The sequence below is a fragment of the Simochromis diagramma genome, unplaced genomic scaffold, assembly GCF_900408965.1.
Source record: "Simochromis diagramma unplaced genomic scaffold, fSimDia1.1 OVJJ01000602.1, whole genome shotgun sequence".
Lineage (NCBI taxonomy): Eukaryota > Metazoa > Chordata > Actinopteri > Cichliformes > Cichlidae > Simochromis > Simochromis diagramma.
The window spans coordinates 14,849,838-14,872,915 of NW_024387040.1; the positions used below are offsets into that span (position 1 = coordinate 14,849,838).

General features: G+C 40.1%; 1 pseudogene; it reads left to right on the plus strand.

Moving 5' to 3' along the window:
* Nucleotides 1–1,573: 1,573 nt before the first annotated feature.
* LOC120741157 lies at nt 1,574–22,076 on the plus strand (annotated as a pseudogene).
* The last annotated feature ends 1,002 nt before the right edge of the window (nt 22,077–23,078 follow it).

Consider the following 23,078-nt stretch of genomic DNA (forward strand, 5'->3'; position numbering starts at 1 on the left):
TTTTACAGTAAATACATTTTCAAATCAATTTCCAAAGAGTTTAAGAATTTAAATATATACCGTCAATTTAAAATGGCCTCTTTTAATCTTCTGTACAGTGTAAGCCTGTAGAATAAACAATAAATTGGATTAGTTTCACTGATACAGCCTCACGTCAGTTACAGTATAAAGCTGATTTCTTCCACACCCCTAAAGGACGTTTGACAAAAGAAACTGAAAAAGAAAATGAAACTGAGCCAATGAAAAAAAGTCATGTGGTTTAAACAAAATGTAATTACTTATTATGATCTTCATTGCCTCATCCTGAACGCGTCTTTTGTCTTGTATTTGTATGAAGGAGCTTAATCTGCTGATGGAGTTCAAGGAGTCAACAAGTCATCAGAGTTAGAGCAAAATTAATGAATGACGTTGGATGTAATATATATACTTCTTCTAGAAGATTGCGCTAAAATGAACGTGACTTTGCACAGTAGCTTCTTGTTCGATTGGTCAAGAAACTTGAGAAACATTAAATATATAAAACAAAGGTTTTTATGAGCTGACACATTTCTTTTAAGTCAAATAAAATAAAACTATACTTTAGAAAAAAGAAAAATAGATGGGAAATTATTTACTCACTTAAAATGAACCTAAATAAAAATGTGGCTGTACCTAATAAAGTGGCACTCACTGGTAGTACCAAGTTAGACCTTCTTTTGCCTTCAGATCTGTGGCATATCTGCTTCAAGGTTCGATGTGCTGTGCGTTCAGAGATGATCGCCTGCATGCCTTGATTTTAATGAGAAGTTATTTGATTTACTGTTGCCTTGTTAGCAACTTTAAGCAGTCTGGCCATTCTTCACTGACCTCTGGCATCAACATTTTCACCCAGAGAACTGCCTTTCACGGGATGTTTTCTGTTTTCCAGACCATTCTCTGTAAACCTTAGAGATGATTTTGTAGGGGAATCCCAGTTGATCAGCAGTTTCTTTTAAACCAGCTTATCTGGCAACATCAACCATGACATAGTCACTGAAATCACCTTTTACACTATTCTCATGCTCAGTTCGAGTTACTGCCTTATGATTGGCTCATTTGATATTAGTATTAACAAGCAGCTGAGCTGGTGTCACTAATTAAGTGGCCAGCGAGAGTGGAGGGGATGTTTTTTTTGTTAAGTTTTCTTAATTTAGTAGTTTTAAACAATTTAGTAGTTTTAAACAACGAAAATTAATGCAATAACTAATGAAAAATACAAATTTGCATCACTGATGATTATTTTTCAAAGATAGTACAGATAATAAAATACCAGACTCAGACACATTTTTTTGTCCAAAAAGCTGGTAAAAGGTGTCACAACAAACAAAAATGTAAATATAATATGAAATATTTACAAAATTAATTAAATAATTATTTAATAATTTGGTCGCTGGTCATAATTAATTAAATATTTAAAATTTTTTAGGCATGATACAACTGGGAGCTTAATAAATACATACATACATACATAGTAAAGTTCATCATTTTCATGACTACTGTTACTGGTATAGGTATGTAAATTCCGCTTTTATTTTGAAAAGATCACAATCAGACCGGAAATATGGAGGAGTTCCGCGTTTAAAGCATAAAGCTAGCTTCAGACAGACTGAAGCAGCTCACTGTAGAAGAGGGTCTAACCGCTGGCTTGAAATCTAAAACATGCTGACTTTACTGGCGGAAATGTAAAGACTTTATTCGGAGAAGAGGCGACAGAAATAACCGTTAAAAGAAGGCCAGAACAGCTGAGGCGGTAAGTTAACTGATCAGATATGAAGCTAAGTTATGGAGCTGTGTTAAAGTTTCTGTTTTTAGAGTTTCGTTTTCAGCTGCTGTGAATTGTTATTGTTGGGACTTCAAGACGGTCAAAGTGACAAAAAAATCCACCGTCGGGTCCAGTTAATTTGATGTTTTACTGTACAGAAAGTAGCAGGGAGCGGATTTAAAGTGGCGACTGTGATGTGATACTGAACTGTTTACCTCTGAAACTATGATTAGCCTGGACTTTCCCATCAGATCACATGGGTTATTAAAAGTGAAATGATCAGTTATAAAGGTCACCGATGACTGTTTGATTTACCTGAATGTTGATCCTTCCTGTTGTTATCCTTCCTCTGCCACTCGTGTCCTTTTTCAGTGTGGATTGGTCATTTTTGGATTGATTTTTAAAATAATAAACAAGGTTGCAAGTTTTGCACCTAGCTATTTTTTATTTTTTTTATTTAAGGATAAGTATTTGTTAAAATATATTAAGTATTTAATCTGTGAACACGTGGAAAAGTTGTGATCAGGCGTTAATACTATGTAGTTGAAGAACGTCTAAAAATCAGGTGGTAACTCAGGTAATCACTGTTATGAAACCATTGTGTTTGACTTCTGTGTATTGGGTCATTTCATCAAATTCCTTTTATTTGACCAGCTCACATAAAAAATAAAATAAAAAAGAAACTATGGAGAGATGCCCTTCATAATAGGAGTTATTGGAAAGGTCAGAAAGTTCAGGTCCCTGCTGTTATTAGACTTCTCAAAAATCATTTTTCAAGTGAAGACGAGGGCTCAACTTTTTAGGTGTTTTTATAGCATCATTTTTTGAGAGTCAATTTAAAATTTGTTATGTAGAAAACTACTTGACCTCGTTCCTACAGATGTTTTAGAGTAAATACCTGTTTTTGTGGCTCTCAGGTATGGAGTCTTTTTTTGCCACCATAATAAAGATTAATACTTACTATCTCAAAATTTCAATATCTAACCCAAATTTTTGACTTACAAGCGTTTTTTTTGTTTGTTTGTTTTTTTTCACTGGCAGAAACAACTTTCCACTCTTATTCCTGATTTAGTTTTCTGTGGGGAACCTTTGTAGAGCTTTTGTATAATTTCAGTAATCTGCTGACATTTTTGGGTCCTTATATTGATGCTGTGGTAATGATTTATATATTATCTTTATTTATCCTGATTGTTATTGGTAAATACAAATCATCTATAAAAACTGCATGACTGAACTTTGACATAGTAGACACACCAATAAGCTGGACATCTTTAACCCTGCAGGAAAGCAGGGTAAGATAGACAGAAAACAGCCCGAGGCCTCAAACGGTCCCTGCATAACAACATGGAACGAGGCGTGGCTGGAACCAGCAGGGGACCTGCTCTCCACCTGCAGACAGCCACACCTGCAAAGCTTTATTACAGTAGTTTACAGATCATATTTAATAATAAACTGAGTGTCTTGGTCATCTTAACAAAACGCTATCGGAATTTTGAGGTTTAATGTATTTTGAAATTTGGAGGTTACACTGTGAGTTTATCAGCAATGTAAAAGTTCTCATTTCTTAAGAATGTATTAATTAATAGCAGTAAATGTCTGTTATTATTATTAAATGTTGAATAAGTGACTGATGGAAAGGTTAAAAGCTGCAATTTTTTTTTAGCTTTTTGATCTCCTCTGGCAGTCTTTGCTGAGTCTCGCCGCACATTAATGTGGCTTTTATGTTTTCCTCTAATCAGTGATTTCTTTTACAAAAACCGTCTCACAGACCGAAAATAACAGCAAATTTGCAGTGATTTTCCAAACCAAATAAATCAGCTGATCCTCGATTTTGAAGCCCTGGAACGATCTCTAAAAAGTTCTCTTCTCTTTCTAACAGCAATGAGCAGCAGTCCTGCGTCCGTCCAGATGGACGAGGCCAGGAGAAGAGCCCAGTCTCTCCTTTCGTCCTCGGGTTCAGCTCAGGAAGTGAAGGCCGACGTTCAGACGATGGCCGCTATCGAGCTGCCTCTGTCGGAGAAGTACCGCCACGTCTCAGCTGAGGTTATGTTGAAGGGAGAACTCGGCAGGTCGTAACAAACAGGAGGTAATCTTTTCTCTTAAACGATCGCTTTAGTGCAGTTTGATGTAACATTTCTGTGTCTGTTTGATCCCCAAAGGTCTACTCAGTTTTTTTTTATTAAGGAAAAAAGATTTTGTGACACTTATCTTTGATTTTTTTTGATGAAAACAAACATGAAGATATCCACAGGGGAGTGAAAAATTATCTTCAGCACTGTGGCTTCTGTTAGTAAATTTGTTCCAATCTTAAACTCTGCTACAGTAGCTTTGCATCATTCATTATTCAAAATAATCCTTATGCATTTTACACTGGGACTTGACAGTTCATCCTCTGTCTGAAACGAGCTGTTAGCCCCTCCCCATTTATGTCAGCTTGTTTCTGTTTGGTTACCCCTCTTTAAAAGATTTTGAGAAGGCCGAATAGGGATTTCCCTCTCTATGATGTCACACAGAACCAGGAGCTTAAAATAAAGTCAGTGTTTAGAGCATTTTTCTTTTCTGTAATCAAGTTTGAGTATCGATATCATGGGATATAGCATAGCTTCAGCAGCAAAACTGCATCACTTCAATGTCTATGACATAGAGAAACAGAAACAAGTATTGGTATCCTGGATGCTTGTATTGTATTGCATAGTAATTCACAGGAGATATGAATAGGATAGGATATGAAAGCTCTTTTTTAACCTGCATTTGATACCAGCCTCATCTGCTAGCTGTGATTCATTGTAACATTGTTGTTAACTAAATCATCACAAATAATTCATTTGGATTGAATAATGGAGGCAAACTGATTAACATCAATACTAATTTTTCTTCTCAACAGGTCCTGGAGTCTTTGAATCGATTCATCAAAGCCTTGAGCATCCTGGAGAAGTATGGCTGTAACCTGACCTCTCCCACCAGACCCAGATACTGGAGGAGTGTCAAGCATAACAATCCTGTTTTCAGGACTACAGTGGATGCCATCAAAGTGAGGAAAAAAAACTCCATTGTGTCCAAAGATTGTGCAGAAACTTTGACTGAGAACCTTTAAGTTTTGTTTAAAAGATTAGGATTGAAATGTGGGTTTTGGTCCACAGGGAGGCCGCAGAGTCCTCTATCTCTACGGTTACACTAACCAGCAGGTCGACGGCCTCAGCTTTCCCGACGAAGTCGAGGATCCGGATACTGAAAAAGTCGCAGCGGTGACGCTGGAGGTCATGACGCTACGCACGGAAGTGGATATGATAGTAAAGGTTTGTATCGACTCCTAAGCAGATCTGATCATCGGTAACATGTGCGTGCAGTTTTGATGTTCCATTTTCTTATGTTTGTTTGTTCAGGGCACTCATCCTCACCTAGAACACTTCAAAGAAATCATCCCATTCGTCATCCCAAAGGTGTGTACACGTTTCAAAAGGCTGTCGGCCGAAAAGTTCATTTAAGTTCATTAAAGATAAAAACAGGCTGAATTAAGATAATCTGTTTTTTAATATTTGTCCTTTTTCAGACTTCATTCGTTTTGTTTGTCATGCTGATATTTATTTATTTTTGTTAAGGCTCAGATGGTGACTGACTCTGTGGCTAAGCTTCCCGTAGAGGAAAAGAAGCAGCAGCAGCAGCAGCAGCAGGGGGACAAACCTCTGATCCTGCCTCTTCCTCCTAAACCTGCTCTGGTGCCAAAACCATCAACAGGTCAGCTACTGCCACACCTGATGGCCTGGGAGTTTTTATTTTATTTCTTTTTTCATTCCAGCAGTTTTTCTTCTTAACTCTTAACCAAATTAGTTTCTTCTTCATTTGATGCCACAAAGTTAAGAAGCTTTTTATAAACTTTGCTGTGCTCCGAAGCAATTTATAAACTTTGTATAGCATTTTTGAAGACACACAGTTATGGTAAAATAAAAGTACACCCTCTTTCAGGTCTAAAGTTTCCATATCACGTATTACACTGCGTCATTACGTTAAGAACAAAAACGAGTATGGCTTATTTAGAAGGGTTGCCAGGAGAACGCCTCTTCTCTTTAAGAAGAACATGGCAAAGTTGAACACGTCTAAACAAACCACAGGACTCCTGGAACAATGTCCTTTGGACAGAGTGGGCCAAACTCAGCATATCAGCACAAACACCTCATGACACCTACCGGGCACAGTGGTGGAGAGGAGATGATTTTGGGATCTTGCAGACAATGAGTAAACCATGAACTCTTCAGTATACCAAAGTATACCAAAACGACCTGATACGTTTTAAAAATGTGGTCTGTTTCCTGTTTGTCTCCAGGCTCTGCTGCAGTGAGCGGGTGCAGTTTGTGCGGCGGAGACGCGTCTCTGTTTTGCTCGTCGTGTGACAATCCACATTTCTGCGACGCATGCGATGACCTCTTCCACCGACACCCCAACAGAGCCAGTCACAAGAGGGACAAATTACAGCAAACCAAACAAAGTAGGCCGAGTTACATCTGCAAAACAAAAGTCAAACCTCGGCTCTGCTTGTTTTTTTTGCTGCTTACTGTTTTAACTCTTTAACGTCTTTTTCTTGCAGACACCTGCACCATCTGTGGAATTTCTGCTGTCCATGCTCGTTGCGCCACGTGCCTCCAGAGGTTGTGTCTGAAGTGCGACAAGCTGTACCACTCCCACCCTGATCGTAAAGGGCACAACAGGACCATTACTACACCTGCTAAAACATCCAGGTGAGAAGAGAAACCCACATTCAGCTCTTTATTTGGCAGCAGATCAAAGCCAGGAAGGACACAGGCTGGATTTGTTCACCATCTCCTTTGTTACAATAAAAGATCAACTTTGTTTGATCAAAACTCCAAAAGATTTTGCTGAGAATCAAACACCAGGGTCTCTAGAGATCCCTGAAATGTCTTAGCAATGTATTTTATCACATCTGAGGATCTGCAGCTGTGGAGGAAATGAAGATTAGCTGAAGACATGTTCTTGTTAGGAGCTGAAAAAAAAATGTTGTCCTTCTCTGCTGCTTTTCAGCCCGTCTCTGTCCCCGTGGGAGTGCTCTCACTGCACTACAGTGAACGAGATGCGAGCCGTTCTCTGCACGACCTGCGAACGGCCTCGACTCGCCACAGCTGTGTCCACTGTTCTGGAAAGCACCATGTCACTTCCTGCATCGCCGAATGCAGGTAAGAGCAAAGGTTTACACACGCAGCAGGTTACAGGGTGTCTGTGAATTAACACATTTGCTTATAAAAGGCCCTATAGAGTTTAAAGTTCACTTGCTTATCCACCCTCTTTGTTATTTTAGAAAAACGGGAAGATCCAAGTGTAAGAAAAAATGGTTGGAAATTGTTATTTATTATTATTGTTCTCTGTGGTTGAAACCAATTCCTAGAACTTCCCACTAAGGACAGGAATCCCTGTTTTGAGGATGGATGAAACTTAAGATATAGCTCAAGATAAACATAGTATTTTTTGACTTATTTGCCCACACACTCAGGCAATATTTTTTTAAAGGTATTTATAGTAAATTTCTGTATTTTAAAAGAGCTGAAACCTTTCCAAATTAACTAAAGCTTTCAAGAGAATAACATCAAACACTATGCGTTTGTGGTTAAAGAATTCATGCACTGCACTGCATGTAATACCAGGTTGTATCACTAGGGGGGTGCCAAGGGTCAAGGTCACCTTTCTTTTAAACTAGGGAGGTCATCAAGGTCACATCAGAGGAAATCTCTTAAATATGAGTGGGCAGCTGAAAAGAGATGCATGCTGGTAACTGGTGCCCCCTGGTGGTGAAAGGAATAGTTCAAGCCTCAGGAAGTTTTGTCTTAAATTTTATTTAAGGTGCCATTAAGGTTGACTTAAAGGCTTAAGTTTAATTTTCAGACGCCCTGTGCCCTCGAGTTAAAGTAGAAATGCTTTTAATTTATTAAAAGCACCGAACTTTAACTTATTATGGAGGAAACATTTGTTTTTACATAAATATTCTGCATAATATGTTAAAGTTTGAAAGCTATTTGATTTGAACTGAACTGTGTTGGTGCTCGTTCTCTCAGAGTGGCAGTGTAAGAGCTGCACTGTGATGAATCAAGGCAGCAGCATCCTCTGCGAGGTGTGTGAGCGCCCCCGTCTGGCCACTCGCCCTCCGGTCTCCTCTGACATGTCCATCCTCAGATCTCTGTCTGACGCAAAGGTTTGTCTCCTGCTGCTGATAACGCTACTAACCTGTTTCTTATTTTCTCAGTCTTTACTGTGCTGAGCGTTGGCACAGACTGAGACTACAGATTCCTGCTGAATGAAAACCTTTTCTGTTAGTCTTAGCTCTGCGGGGAACACATTTATCTACAGTCACTTGTTGTTGGGTTTTCAGTGAAGCAGAGAATTCATAAGAAGACCGATGAATGAAAAACATTAATTTGCTGTTAAATTATTCTGCTGATTAGATGTTTCTGAGATGTTTTTGGCTAACTCATGTTGTTGTTTCATCGTATGTACAATATATTTAGGTTTGACCTTGTTTGTAAGACATTCTACATCAGCGATCCCCAACCCCGGCCCACAGACCGGTACCAGTTACTTGAGTCGTTTGGGCCCGGGTGTGAAATTTGTGTTTCAGGGTTTTTATCGTTAACTCAGTTTCCCTGGGTCTTTTCCCGTGTTGTAGTTGTGCGTCTTGTTTTGAAAGAAATATTTACATATTACCATAGCGACCAGAGAGGAGGGGCAGAGAGGAGGATGCTGTTGGCGCATTTTAGGAGGACGCTGCTAATAAAGTTACACAATTACACAGTGAAGTCGCCTTTATTATTATATTTACAAAATACCACAGTTTTTGTCTTGGGCGTAAATATTGTCTGACATTAAACCGGTCTGTGGCGCAGAAAACGTTGGGGACCGCTGTTTTACATGGTAGCCTCTGTCTTACACCTGCTGTTCCTTAAGCTTAACAGCTGTACCTATCTCTAGATATAGTCAGTTTTTCTTGTATTAGTCAATAGACCAGGATCCATATTATTATCATCATCATCATCATGGTCAGGATCATTATGACGTCCTGAATCACCACCTACCAATCAGATATCTAGACCTTGTCCACAGATAGTAGGAGGACTTAATCCTTTTTTTTATAGCATTAAAGTCAAGTTTAAGCTACACATGAAAATATTACCATAATGTCAGACATAACTTAAAGCATGAATGCCATTCTCACTTGGATTACACTCAGGTTAGTTTAAGTGAGGATGGAGGTGTCCCAGCAAAGCCTTTGAAGTCATCAGTTTTTGTTAGTGTTTGCTTTACGTGCTTTTCTTTCTTCTTCTAGCAGTGGACGTGCCAATTCTGCACCTTTGCTAACACCAAGGCCTCCACAGTGTGTGAGATGTGCAACATGTCCCCTAAAGATTCTGGTGGACTTTCTCTGCCCCAGTCTCTCCAGCAGACGCCGTGCGGACCTAAGGACCGGCCACAGCCGAAGCCCCGAGTCAACCTGGAGCTGAAGAGGCAGAAGACGATGAAAGAAGACGGGCTCGCTCTTGTCCGTCACATCAGAGTATGGCAAACGTTTCACACAGACTCTCCTCAAAACATTTAAATGACATTTTTCAAATTAAATTACAATATTATAGAATTGAAACGCTGGAAAAGAGAAGATGCATTACGTTTCTCATTCACAGGAAGCAGAAACGCGAGGCATTAGCCCAGAGGAGGTGTACGCCGCTCTGGGCGCGTGCGGTGGCAGCAACGTTAACCCCTGTGACTGGCTGACCTCAGAGCTGCCTCACCTGCTGGATGAAATCTGCGCCATGGCCGCCTCCGTCCAACTGAACTACAAAATGGGGCGTGTCGGGACGCAGCCCGTGCTGGAGAGAGACGGAGGCGAGTCCGAGAAGAGCGGTCCGACCTCCATAGGTGACAGCATGAAGCTGTCCAGAGCTGAGGCCAAGCTGGCGTGGCTGAAAACAGGAGGAGAAACCGACAAAGCCGTGAGAGAGCTGCTGAGAGACCGCAAAGAAAAGGTGGGACAATTAAAAGCACATTAAAGTTTTAAATACATATTTATTGTTAAAAGAAAGTATGAACTTTTCTTCCTTCTATCTCAAAAAGGACTCTTTTTATTTTTAACCTTCATACTGCAAATATTTTGTGAATTACGACAGAAAATTGTTTCTTTTGATTTAAGAGCAAACGCCTGTTTTTAATATTGTTTATCAGCAGTGTAAAGACTCTTGATGTGAGTCTTTTATGTTCACTGCAGCCATTTAAAGTGATTCCTTTGTTTCATTGTTTTGTTTTTGTTGTTCCTACTGGGTGAAGATGAAGGAGCTTCACTCTCTGGGCTTCCAAGATGTGGCCCAATGCGAGGAGGCCCTGCGGCAGAGTGGAGGTGAGATGCAGGGGGCTTTGTCTCTGCTTCAGCGCCCCCTGCTGGAAGCTTTCCACCAGCGAATCTGGACAGCCCAGCCCGAGCCGCCGATTGATCCCGCACACCCAGACAAACAGGTTTGACTAGAAAGAGATTTTTGTTTTGACGTGTATCTTTTTCATTTTAACATAAACCTCTGTGCTGACCTGGCTTGCTTCCTTCAGAGGACGTGCAGGCGGCTGCTGGCATTGTATGACCTGCCCAGCTGGGGGCGCTGCGAGCTCGTCCTGTCGCTGCTCCAAGAGCCAGGGTGTCAGCTACTCCCTGGAGGATGTGGTGCAAGCCGTGAAGGAGTCACATGACAGAGATTTTATCAGGCGTCTCCTCAACAACGAGTGCCCCATCTGTCTGAGCATCTTCCCCCGCAGCAAGGTGGGTCATCGGGGAGAGCGATCTGTTTCCGCAGCAACCAGTTATGTTTAATGCACAGCTCTTAAAGTCTCTTTCTTTTCCCCTTGGTACTCCAGATGCAGTCTCTAACGTCCTGTCAGTGCTCGGTGTGCCTCGAATGCTTCAAGGCCCACTTTACCATCGCCGTGAGAGACAAACACATCCGAGACATGGTGTGTCCCAGCTGCTGCGAACCCGACATCAACGACCCAGAGAAGCTGGACAGCTACTTCTCCACGCTGGATATACAGGTGAACTCAGAGGAAATGTGCCGGAAACGTTAACGTGAAGAGTCCTAAATAGGAGTTTTAACAAGAGACCCGAGATGCATCTTTAAACAGGTCATTTATTTTTGTTACAAATACATGACACAGAGCATATTTAAAGAAATAAAAGGCATTTCTGAGCAACACTTTAGCTCAGTGGATGAGCAGGAGACCACGTGCCACATGGCACTAGTGCAGCAGTCCGGATTCAAATTCCCTCCCCACGCCTGTGAAAAGCTGTTTTCACACGTTCACTGAGCCCTGAACTCTTCTAGATATTTCCTGTTGGAGGCGCATGTGCATCATATCACATAATAAACACTTTGACCTGCACTCTCTCTGCTACAAGGTCTGTGCCGTGTCCTTTTGTATTGATGTGAGAGAAGCACAGGGGATAATGGTCGCTTGAATTAGTAGTAAAGTGGGTGTCCTGCCTCTCTCAGCTCCAGCTGCCTTTGCCTAAACCTCAGAGTATTTCCACAGACGACAACATGCCTGATGTGAATTGTCTCCTGCTACATGTGAGAAATAACTACAGACAAAGTCTCAATCATATTTCCCAAAGCCTAAACAGATGTGCAATATAAACAGCTGTATAAACAGATTAAGCGTACTATAATTATTTACTCACGAACTGCAGCTTGAACATCTTTTCCTGACTGTATGCAAGGCTGTGGGGAACACTTCAGGGGCTTTTAGTGTCGTCTGCAGATACAAGGGCCAAGATTTCAGTTTGCATCTGATTCTCCATGTGATCATAAGTACTTATGAAGAAATTATGAAACTGGGGTTATTTGTGGGTTTGATGGGAGAATGGAGCTTTGTTTCAGCTATTAAGACAGAATTTGATCTGTAAACAGATTTTTAGCTCTTTAAGATATTCTTAGAAGATGCTGTGGATTGTAATCATGCATGATAATTGCATTTATCTCAACATAGTCATTTTTAAACAGGGTGAAGTGCTCAGAGGGGGAAGATGTTTTGTTTAAAGTGCTCAAAATGACATTAAACTAGTATCAAAACACATCAGATTGCAGATGGGTGTGAAAATAACCTGCAGCTGATTTTCGTCTTATAATAACGACGCGGCGACGCCTCGTGTCGTGTTTTGTTTTCCAGCTGAGGGACTGCCTGGAGCCTGAGGTGTACGACTTGTTCCACAAAAAGCTGACCGAGCACGCTCTCATGAAAGACCCCAAGTTCATGTGGTGCTGTCATGTGAGTTCACCGTAACGCAGTCTGCTTGTTCGTCCCTGTCGTTTAACAATCAGATTTCCACCCTGTAATTTGCATTCCATAGTTTTCATACAACACATAATTTGGGTTATTTTAAGCTCCGTCTTTGAAGCCTGGATTTTATTGACAGTGTAACCAGACAAGGACAGACAATCCTTGAACGCACCTCAGAGTCAAAATAATCTAGTTTTATCCTGTAGTTGTAGCAGTTGTTTGAAATTCATATATGGAGTTAGATTAAGTAAAGAAACAAACTAATTTTCTTGAAAACATTAAAAGAATAAGGAATTAGGAACTTTGGGTGTTAGTGCTGTAGATTACAGTTGTTTTTTTTTTTGTTGTTGTTTTAGAAAATAATCATTGGCCTGTTAACTTACATGAAGTGTGGAGGAAAAGTTGAACATCCACAAACGCTTTGTCTTATTTCAGCCTTTGTAGGTACTTTAGTTTAGTTTTATGATACAAGTTAAAAAAAACGCAGCCAGTCCTGGTACAGCTGTATTCTCTGTTTTCTGGATGAGCACATTATTGAAATGGATAAAACACCACATATGATTTCATTTAGAAAGTCAAAGAGCCTCCTGAGTCCACTCAAATCAGCGGCCTAGTAATGGACTGACATCAGGTGTATTGGTGGGAAAAAAAATCGAAATCTTATCCTGTTAAGAGTAAATCAATAAAAAAAATCACATCAGCTCAGATTTCTGCAAATTGTGGGAGAGAAAATCACAGAGCCACTGCCAGACCGGGCACGCTGGATGATTTTTTATTTACTTATTTTTTTTCAGGCAGGTTTGTTACACTGTCTCTTTGACGCCTGTCACACATGCTCAGTGTGAACCTGCTCTCATCAGTGAGCAGAACGGGCTGCTAATGGCCGTTTTCCCTTCATTTTCTGCAGCCGTGTATTTACTGATTATTTAAAACCAAGCAGAGATCTCTTAGCCTTTTCTAATAGGGATTTTTAGCTATATTGAATTTCTCTTTCCTGTCTTTCTCAGTGCACGTCTGGGTTTATCAACGAGGGAGACCAACTGAAGGTCACATGCCTGTCTTGCCACAAGAGTTTTTGTGCTCAGTGCAAGAAACCTGTGAGTATAATCTGAAATATTTTCCGTTGTGCGTGGGAGCTGTCTCTTATCTTACATTTGATTAAAAATAAGGAAGAGGTCTCAGAAGTTTCCACATGGAACCTTGAAACTTTGCCACTTCAGTACAGGAAGCACTCAAATCATTAACCCCTTCTCTGGTCACAGTGGGAACCTCAGCACCAGGATGTGTCCTGCGAGCAGTTCCAACTGTGGAAGAGGGAGAATGACCCGGAATACCAGAAACAGGGACTGGCTGGCTATCTGAGAGACAACGGAATTAGTAAGGCTTGCCAGAGACTCGACCTAAAACCACAACCACAAGTTTCATTTCCATGTTTGGCTCCTCTGTTTGTACATCAGTCAGCTTCCCTCACCACACACAGTTTGAATGTGTGCTTTCATCTGTGCCAATTGTTCCTGTTTTCGCTCTTATCTCATCTTCCCGCAGCATGTCCTCACTGCAGGTTCCAGTACGCTCTGACGAAGGGCGGCTGCATGCACTTCAGCTGCTCGCAGTGCAGGTACCAGTTCTGCAGTGGCTGCAACAACCCCTACCACAAGGTGAGGGTGAATTATAGGATGAATGTTTGTGTGGTAGACAACCCCCTTTTTCTTTGTCATATCAGTGGCATGTAGGCTTGAGCTCCAATTCTCCATAATATCACAGCTCTAGAAAGAGGGCTGAGCCTGTTGGGAGGATGTGCTTTGTATGAGACAAGCTGCAGGTTGCAGTCTCATTTGTTTCAGGACACATCCTCTGGTTCATTCTTGATCTTCTAATGTCTGGAAAATTCATACAATTTGGTTTAAGACTGATATATTTAGACAAATATTACACATCTTAAAGTGTTGCAATTTTTAGTTAAAAGTGTAACATTTTCTTTAACCTGACTAAAACCTGCTGCTCCTTTTTTTGCAGACTAAATGTAAGCCTGACTGCTCTCTCAATTGCTTGCACGCTCATCACCCTCGAGACTGCCTCTTCTATCTTAGAGACTGGGAGCCTCCCAGACTACAGGCGCTTCTACAGGTGAGACGGTCACGTATGTATGTTTCTTTGCATTATTTGCATTATTTGCATTGCTGATTGTTGTGCAGGAAGCTGCAGCCGACCTACGTGGATTACATATCAGCTGACAGCTGTGCCGCTGAATCCACCTGGCTCCACTCTCTAAAATATCCTGCTCCACCTGTCCTCTCACAGCTGAGCTAAAAACCACAAACCACACATGTGTTTTCTTCTGCTGTTCACCCAGTAAATTGTTTTTATTTTAAACTGTTGCTTTCCATGAGGGATGGTTCAGTTCCTGTGTTACCTGAAGCAGATGGCAGTCGGCCATGAGCTGAAGCAGACAGCGAGCGAGAAATGTTTGTTCGTACTGACAGGAATCACAGAGCGCTTTACAGGAAATAATCTGAGACAATGCAGAGTTTAAAGAATTGAAATGCATTGCAGAAACTTATAGTAAGGGAAACAGAATCAAAATGCAGAGTATGAACTGCAGAAAAGCAGAAACTGCCACAAAACGTCATTCATCACAACAGCGCAGCGGTCACAATCTGTTTGCTTCTTCCGACCAATAACACCGGGCGCTAATTACATGTGTCTACCTTAAATACAGTCCCATAAACACACCATACTATAAAGTGACCCTTAATAGCACACATAAGGCAACAACACAAAAAATGTCTCCCACAACAAGATTGAAACATTTCTCGTTTTTTTTTTTACCCTGACTCCATCTCATATCTCACTACCAGCGGGATTTAAGTAAAGTCGAGCAGCGTCTTTCATACAGATGCTGAAAGTAAAGCTGTTAATAGATGATGAATGTTATCAAAGAAATCATGAGGGGAAGAAGTGAATAAACAAAAGGACCGGTGAGGAAATGCTTCGTCTTGGGCTCTCGCGATGATCAGGAGAAAGAGGTTTTGGAATAGTTAAGTTTGTGTTATTGTGACTTTGTGTCGGTCCCACAGAACCACAGATAGTTTTCTGGCTTCAAAGAGGTCCATTTTCTTTTTAGTGTGCTCTCCCCGCAAACCAGCTTACACCTTTACAGCTTAATTATTATTAATTGTTTGAGCAGCTCTGTGTACTCTGTCAATGTAAACCACATTATCCAATTTTCTAAATGTATTTCTAATATATTGCACTTTGACAAAATAATGTAATATCAGCTGTGTTTTGTAGAGTTGGAATGAAGATATTTAAGGTCATCTGGAGGATAAACTGACTGGCTGTGAAAAACAGGGAAAAATGATTTGATTGTAAAGGATAAAACAAAATGTCCTTGTGTTCATACAGTCCACTGTGCCAGATATAGTAAATAGAGCCTATGTCCTGTTGTAAATAGAACTTTGTTTGTGCTTGGTGTGTCCCCTCCCCTTTGAGTCACCAGGGATTTGGCCTTTTGACAAATAACAACACAAGTTTTATTTTGTGATTTATCCTCATTAATAACTCGTCTCTTTGTGGCTCTATTATATTCATAAGTAAGAGGTGGATGGTATGTGAGGGTTTGTTTAAATCTGATGAGCTCGTCCCCGATCTAAATGTAAACAGCGTGTTTATTGATTTGTTTTTCTGCCCTTAGAGGAGCGGTGTGGAGTTCAACACGGATCCCTCTAATGGAGCTCAGACCGGTAAAACAGTTTTTGTGTTAATGGGAATCCTGGCATGACTGAACAATTTCTGAAAATTAATTTGCTTTTCAGGATGTTTAGAGAAGCGAAGTCGGATGCTGAGCATTTCATTTCTCATTTGTGCAAAACAAAAACAAACTTTGGCAATAAAAGAAAAATAAATGCATTCACCTTTATTCATGCATATCCAGTTCACAACAATAGTTGTGAGGGAGTGTTTTATATTTTACCATAGACTTTACGATATTAGGGAGTCAATCAGAACAATCGGAAGATCCTCTTTGAGCAGCATTTAGTGACAGCGGGGAGGAAGAATATTCTTTAAACAGGAAGACACAGTGCAGGGCAGCCATCTGCTGCAACCATAGAGAAACAACGGAGAAAAGAAACTGAGTGACATGCTGCAATAGCATCAGGCTGTTTATAGGCTCAGGGTGCGAGGGACTTCCCACAATGCACTAAGGGAGGGTTCAGGGTCACCTGATTCAGCCCTTATTATAAGCTTTATCATAAAGAAAAGAGTCTAGTCTTAAAAGTAGAGAGGGTGTCTGTTTCTTAGATCTTTGAAAAGCTATAGCAGTGTATTTGTTTATGATAATATCTGAAAATTGAGCTCTGTAAATAAATACTGCACTACATGGATAAAAGTACTGGGCCTGCTATACACCAAACAGGAGCTGCTATGAAGCTGCTGGTGCACAGCGTTTGTGCTGCTGTTAATGGCAGGGGAGGTTTGCAGCTCGGCAGCTATGCCTCAGCACTTGGTGTAATCCGCTCTTTAACGGTCAGGCCCGACACCAGGCCGAGTCGCTGAGGTGCCTAAATGCTTCCTCTTCAATCGGATTGTGTAATATTTCAGAGGGAAGACATTTCACAAACAGACTTGCTGCTGTGGTGGCATCCTGTTGCATTACCACACTCAAGCTCCTCAGAGCGAGCCATTCCTTCCTAAGCGTTTGTAAAGGCAGACTGCATGGTGAAGTGTTCGATTTTACACACCTGTGGCTCAATACTTTGGTCCATATGGTGTTTCATCACCCTCATAGTAATGATGATAATGATGCTCATGTTCAGTAAATAAGGAGTTTAGACATAAGAAATATTTAAATGGATACAAAAAAGGTTACAGCTGATGTTTAGGAATGATGTAATATGACAGTGATGTTGTTAAGGGGCTGTTAGTTCTAGTGTCCATGCGTAGGAATGCAGGTGGTATTTAATAAATGAGCTCTAGCATGAATTCACTGACTTTTTGTTGTTATTTTGTGGTTTTTATATACATTTTAATTGACTTTGTGTTTTTGGTGCAGATGAATGTGGTGTGATGGAGCAGAAGGATGAAGGCGGTCAGCAGGTGGATTCACCGTGTGGCATCAAAACACAGCCGGGACAAGCTGGACTCTGCGAGTGAGTGAATCTGTGTTGCCACGTCCGCTTCCTTTTACAGTTTTTCATGCATCTTAATTGCTTCGATGGAAGTTTCAAATTAGAACGCCACTCACAGCGCTCTTAATCGAATGTGTTGAAACAGGAATTAGCCTTTCTCAATATGTTTGTACGCGCTGCTGCTGTTTCTACACATGAAGATGTTTTGTCATTGTTGTGGTTGCGGTTCTCATGTGATTTCCACACCTGTATACTGTCCTGCATTGACCTGTTGTGTTCAAAGAGTCAAAGCCTGTCAGTGGTGACGGTGAAGCTTCCCATCAAATAGAAGCATGTGCATGTTATAGCACTGCTGATTACACATAATTGTATACTGTACATATATGGAGTATGGTTTTATTCTACTACGCGGTTGTTGGTGTGTATTTTATCTTTGTCCGTACCCTGAAGCTTGTAGCATCACAGGTGATTTGTGACACAGGGGGAAGTGATCGAGATACTTAAATGGAAGTTTTGATGACTGAGGGCCAGCATAAACATAAAGGTTCAATCAGCACTAAAGATTTCTATATATTTTTTGTCATGTGTAGAGATAAGCATCACATTGAATCGGGTGTATTTTTTCTAACTCCAGCACAAAGGCAGCGGCTCTTATTTCCCTTCATGCCCAGTTTGCTGTTTGTAAGGATGATGCTGTGATTTGCACTTGTGTGCTGGTTTATAGTTTTTCATTTAGCACTGCAGTATGTTAGCATGAATGGAACCGAGGCTGAATAAGATGTCGTTTCTTTGTTTGTAGCCAGCAGGGACACACATTGAGAGTTTAATAAAACTTGAAGACTCCCTCATCGTGTAACCTCTGACACTCTTCAAGTCCCAGTTTGTCCAAATTGGGGGTTTTTTCTGGTTGCTGGTTTTTTTTTCCACTCCTGTCGAATCTTCTTTTTAAACCAGCAATTTGCACGTCCAAATCTTTGGGGTGGGAGAAACGCCAGTAATGTGTGCTTTTGCTCCCACTGTGATCTGTCTGACCTCATGATAGAAATATGTGACTCTTCAGTGGCTCCATTATGTTCAGCTGTGCCTCTGTCTGGTGGTGTGTTGTGACATCTTAAAGAATTTCCGCTCAAAACAGCTGCCTGCTGCAGCAGAAACATCCCTCCAAGAGTGATGACATAGAGCTAAACAATGAAGTCCCTAAAAAGCTTCCAATTCAACTTCTAGTTCAAGTTGAGGTTCAACCGTAAAAGAAGTTTTAATGTTGTTTTATGGAAACAGTCTGCGACATTTGAGACGGCGATAAATCATACACACAGGTGCAGAAACGTCTTAACTTCTGTCAGAGAGATTATCAGGGTTCACATTCAAGAAATCCAGCAGATCCGGAAAGACAGGATGATGCTGGAATTTCTTTTCTTGCATTATTCAGTCACTTCACCCTCTTCAGATGAACCACTACGTACGCAGGTCCTCCCCAACACTGAAACATTTTACAAATTCCAATACATACCAGAGTTTAAAGAGAAACAAAATGAGATTTAAAGCCTGGAGCGACTGATTTACTGTAATCTCATTAGAAGACGGTAAACTGAGACGAGTTCAGGAACAAAGACGCTGTAAAAGAATTCATCACCACACCAGGTATCTGCTCAGAGCTGCCAGGAACTGGCTAACATCAGCTTTTTCCTTTTAAAACCCAGAGTGTGATTCAGAGAGTAAATCAGGTCAGGCAAGAAGACACACCAGTTTGAACTGTTTAGGTTCACTGTCACGGCAACATTTGTGGCAGCAGTTTCCAAAGAAAAGAGCCACTCTGCACTGCCTGCTCAAGCAGACTCAGCTGAACGGCAGCTTGTGAGTAAAGTGGTGGTCAGATAGTTTCCTCACATGTTGGTCGAGACCCAACACAGAGTCAATACTGGGATTGTTCAGGTTGTAGCTGAGTGAACTCGTTTCCAACACACCGCCTAAAAATCAAAATCAAATATTGCAGGTGAATCTGTGCCTCCTTTGATGAAGATAACTTCTAAGATTCATGTGTGTGTTTGTTCCCACAGTAAGCACTACAGGGAGTACCTGGTGAGCCTGATAAACGCTCACTCTCTAGACCCGGCTCTGATCTACGACCTCAACGAGGTGATTCGGGCCTGTGAGAGGTACCAGGTGGACGTACAGCGAGGAGAGGGCGAGGAGGACAACGCTTACCAAGCTCGACTGCTCAAGGTGGGACGCCAATGAATGTATTCATGCACACAGACAAAGAGAGTTCAGTAGGACTGGGCACTTTGGATAATTCAGGGGAAAATAAAGAAACGATGACCTATAATTACTCTGAGAATGTCAATAAATGCAATAACAACTAAAAGAAAAGAGGAAAAAGGGGATTTAAAAAAATAATTAAAATAAAAATTTCTACCCTAACCTACGTCATTATCTCTGGGTAGTGACTGAAAGAATGAGGGCTCTCCATAGAGACAGAATGAGGAGCTCTGTTTGAGCATGCCCTACCAGGAGGACGCCCCAGGGCCAGACCCAGGACCAGCTGCACAGATCATCTCTGTTGGCTAGCTTGGGAACGACTCGGTGTCCGCCAAGTCCGGTTGGATGGAAAGTAAAGATAGTATAAATACAGTGTGAGAAAATATATAATTAAATATAAAGTATATATGTAATGCAATGCTAGATAAACATAGCTGATTTGAAAATAGCTTATAAGAGAACCAGAAAAAATCCATCAAACTTAACTTATAATTCATATAAAAAAATACATCAAATAAATAAATGAATGAATATGAGTGAATGAGGCTAAAATCAAGTTTATTTATAAAATGTTCACAGTAAAATAAAATTACAGATGACCAAGAAAAATTAAAATCAGCTACAATAATAAAACATCCAGGATTATTTTATGTATTTATAACATTGATTAACCAATTAAAATTACTACAATCATCTTTAAGTACACTAACAATGTGAAAAACATTAGGAGCCACTAAAAATATAAAAAATAAATCTTGAAAAAAGTATATTTAAAAAACCAAAACATGATAAAATAGAATTCAAAGGTACAATACGCTTTACCAAGTAAAAAAACAAAACACCGGAACAAAAATACGACTCATAAAAATTCAACACAAACTCCAACACGGACACAAAGTTACTAAAAATATGTGATCATGGGGAGTCACACGGCATCTGTCCTTAAAAAGAAAGCAGAAATGAATTTAAGGAAACTGCCTGTCAAAGCAAGTCATATGTTTCTTCTGCTGTTCGAAGGCCACTCTCCACAGAAACCTTTACAAATAATTACTCTTTCTTAATTGGTTGAGATCATGTAGCTGATTTCTGTTCTCCCCACAGAAACTGATGGAGGTTCCTCTTGGAGAAAAAGTTCCTCGAAACAAATGAAGACTTCCAGACTTTTTTCCACCCAGATCCACATCAGAGGAGTGTACTATGAAGCAAGCTCAACAAAGCTGGGCTTTCTCCGCTTTAGCTGGCTTGACAAAACCTAAAATCCCAGTGAGAGATAACTGCTGCTTCTCAACTTTCTCTGTTAATGGAAGCTTTCTGGTCTGGGCTCACATTAAAGGTGGTGTTTGACTCATTATTTCACAAGATGATTGAATGCCATTTACGTCAATCAGAGGAGGTCACTGAGAGAGATGAATGATATATTTTAAAAGAAAATGAAGCCAAAGATGAGTGCCACAGAAAGCTTTTAGCCTTGCCTAGAAAACCTCAATTTTAACGTGACATTAGCAGACGAGAGCTTCTTCTCGAATGATCAAACCAGACAGTTTGTAGCATGTGACCGATCGCGGACTGAAAACTGGCAGCACAGCAGCTGATCATATGAAGGAAACTAAAGCTGTAATCTTAGAGAAATATGAACAGGTTAAACACAGAAAACAGACTCAGTAATGCTCAATCATCGGGATACAATAAATATAAATGAAATATAAATATTCCATTAATTCAACAGGCTTTGTCGTTTAATTCAGACTGAATACAGAATAATAAAACTGCTGTAAAACTCCAGGAAACACAGAAAAAAAGCTACAAATAAAGTTTCTCCTAAAAATCTGCATTTAATGATTGATGCTTATTATTTATACTGTCACTAAAAACACTGAGCTCCACGGGGAATGGATGCACTGTTTCAGGTGATTTCATATGTGCTTTGGTGTAGCTGCAGCATAAATTACCATGGTGATGTAGCCCTGTAAGAAGAACAGCAAGGTTTAGAGCTGACGTTAACTCCATAAGCAGAGTCCTGCTTTCCATAGAACAGGACCAGGTTGCCTTAAGCATTAGTTACCATGGTGATCTAGCAGGTTAAACTGAGCCTGTGGTCACTGAGGTAGAGCAGGTAGGTGTGTGTGTGTGTGTGTGTGTGTGTGTGTGTGTGTGTGTGTGTGTGTGTTAGAATAAAAGCGCTGTATGAATGTGTGTGCTTGAAGTGAATTAGGCTTGTAGTAAAAAGCACTTTGAGGGTTCACGTTCATTTAAGAGATCCACCTTCATCACAGTGAAAACTCTGACTTTAAGCTCGCCATGCTCAACTAACCAGTTTATCTCTTTGTAGTACACCTCTCTATATTCAGACTGTTTTTAATTAGCATGTTTATTTTATTTTAAATGTATTTGAAATTTGTTGTTTTATTTTGAAGGAGATAAACCTTTTGGAATGGGTTTTTAAAAAAATCATTCATTTGTGATTTTCTTTTGCTCTCACGTCTGGTGCCTTTTTAGGTAGCAGTGATGCACAAATTTTAAGATTTGATAGGAAATAATTTGTGGTGTGGAGCTGGCTCTTGATGTAATAAACTCTCAGTTTGATTTATCCAGTTAAATAAATGGAAACGTCTGTTTCAGAATAAATGTATGTTTATTAACCAAAATGGGTTTTTTTTGTTTTTTTTTGTTTTTTTTTCCAATCTTTAACATTTTGTCTGAGAGTTTCTAGTTTTTTCTGCTTTATAACCGATGGATGGATATGAGGTTGAAAATCATCTCAATAAATAGAATGATTATTTTAACAAAAGTGGAGTTACTGATGTCCTTTGTTTTGACAGATTTTGTGGTGTTTTCATTAATACAGTTAATTTAGCCAAATGTGACTTTTAAAGTGTTGTTTTTAATGAGAATTTAAACGTTACATTTGTGAACAACAAGATTACAGGTTAGTGTAAAGAAATGATACAAACTTGTGTAAGGAGAGGAGATTTCCTCTTTTTCCTGAATGCATCAGCACTGCTACTTAGAAACCCTGTAGGCGAAAGCAAAACTGTTATCAAATAAAACATTTAATTAATTCTGTATCAAAGAAAAAAGTCCAAGCTAAGACTTTAAGTTCACACAAAAAAGAACTTTTTAAATTTAAAATGTAAAGTACATCTTATGTTAGTTGTTATTCTGTGATTGTATTTCAGTGAGATTCATTTGTTTTACTTTAAGGATAAGGATAACCATTCAGAGGGTTTAAAGAACATTTACTTGAATTTAAACACACTACAGTGAATTGATGGTTTGGAGATTTAGTATTTTCTTATTAAAAGGACCTGAAGGTAAGGAAAAAAGGCACAAGAATAAAGAATAAATTAATCATTCAGTCAAAAAAACATCATTGAACATTTATAGAATCTCTGCTGTTAGTATATATATATATTGATCCGGTGTAACATTATGATCACCTGCTTAATATTGTGTTGGTCCCCATGTTGCTACCAACTGTTCAGTCCATGGATCGGACTTGTTTGTCCAGCACGTCCCACACGTACCCGATTGGATCGAGATCTGGGAAATTTGGAAGTCGAGTCAACACCTCAAACTTGTTGCTGTGCTTCTCGAACCAT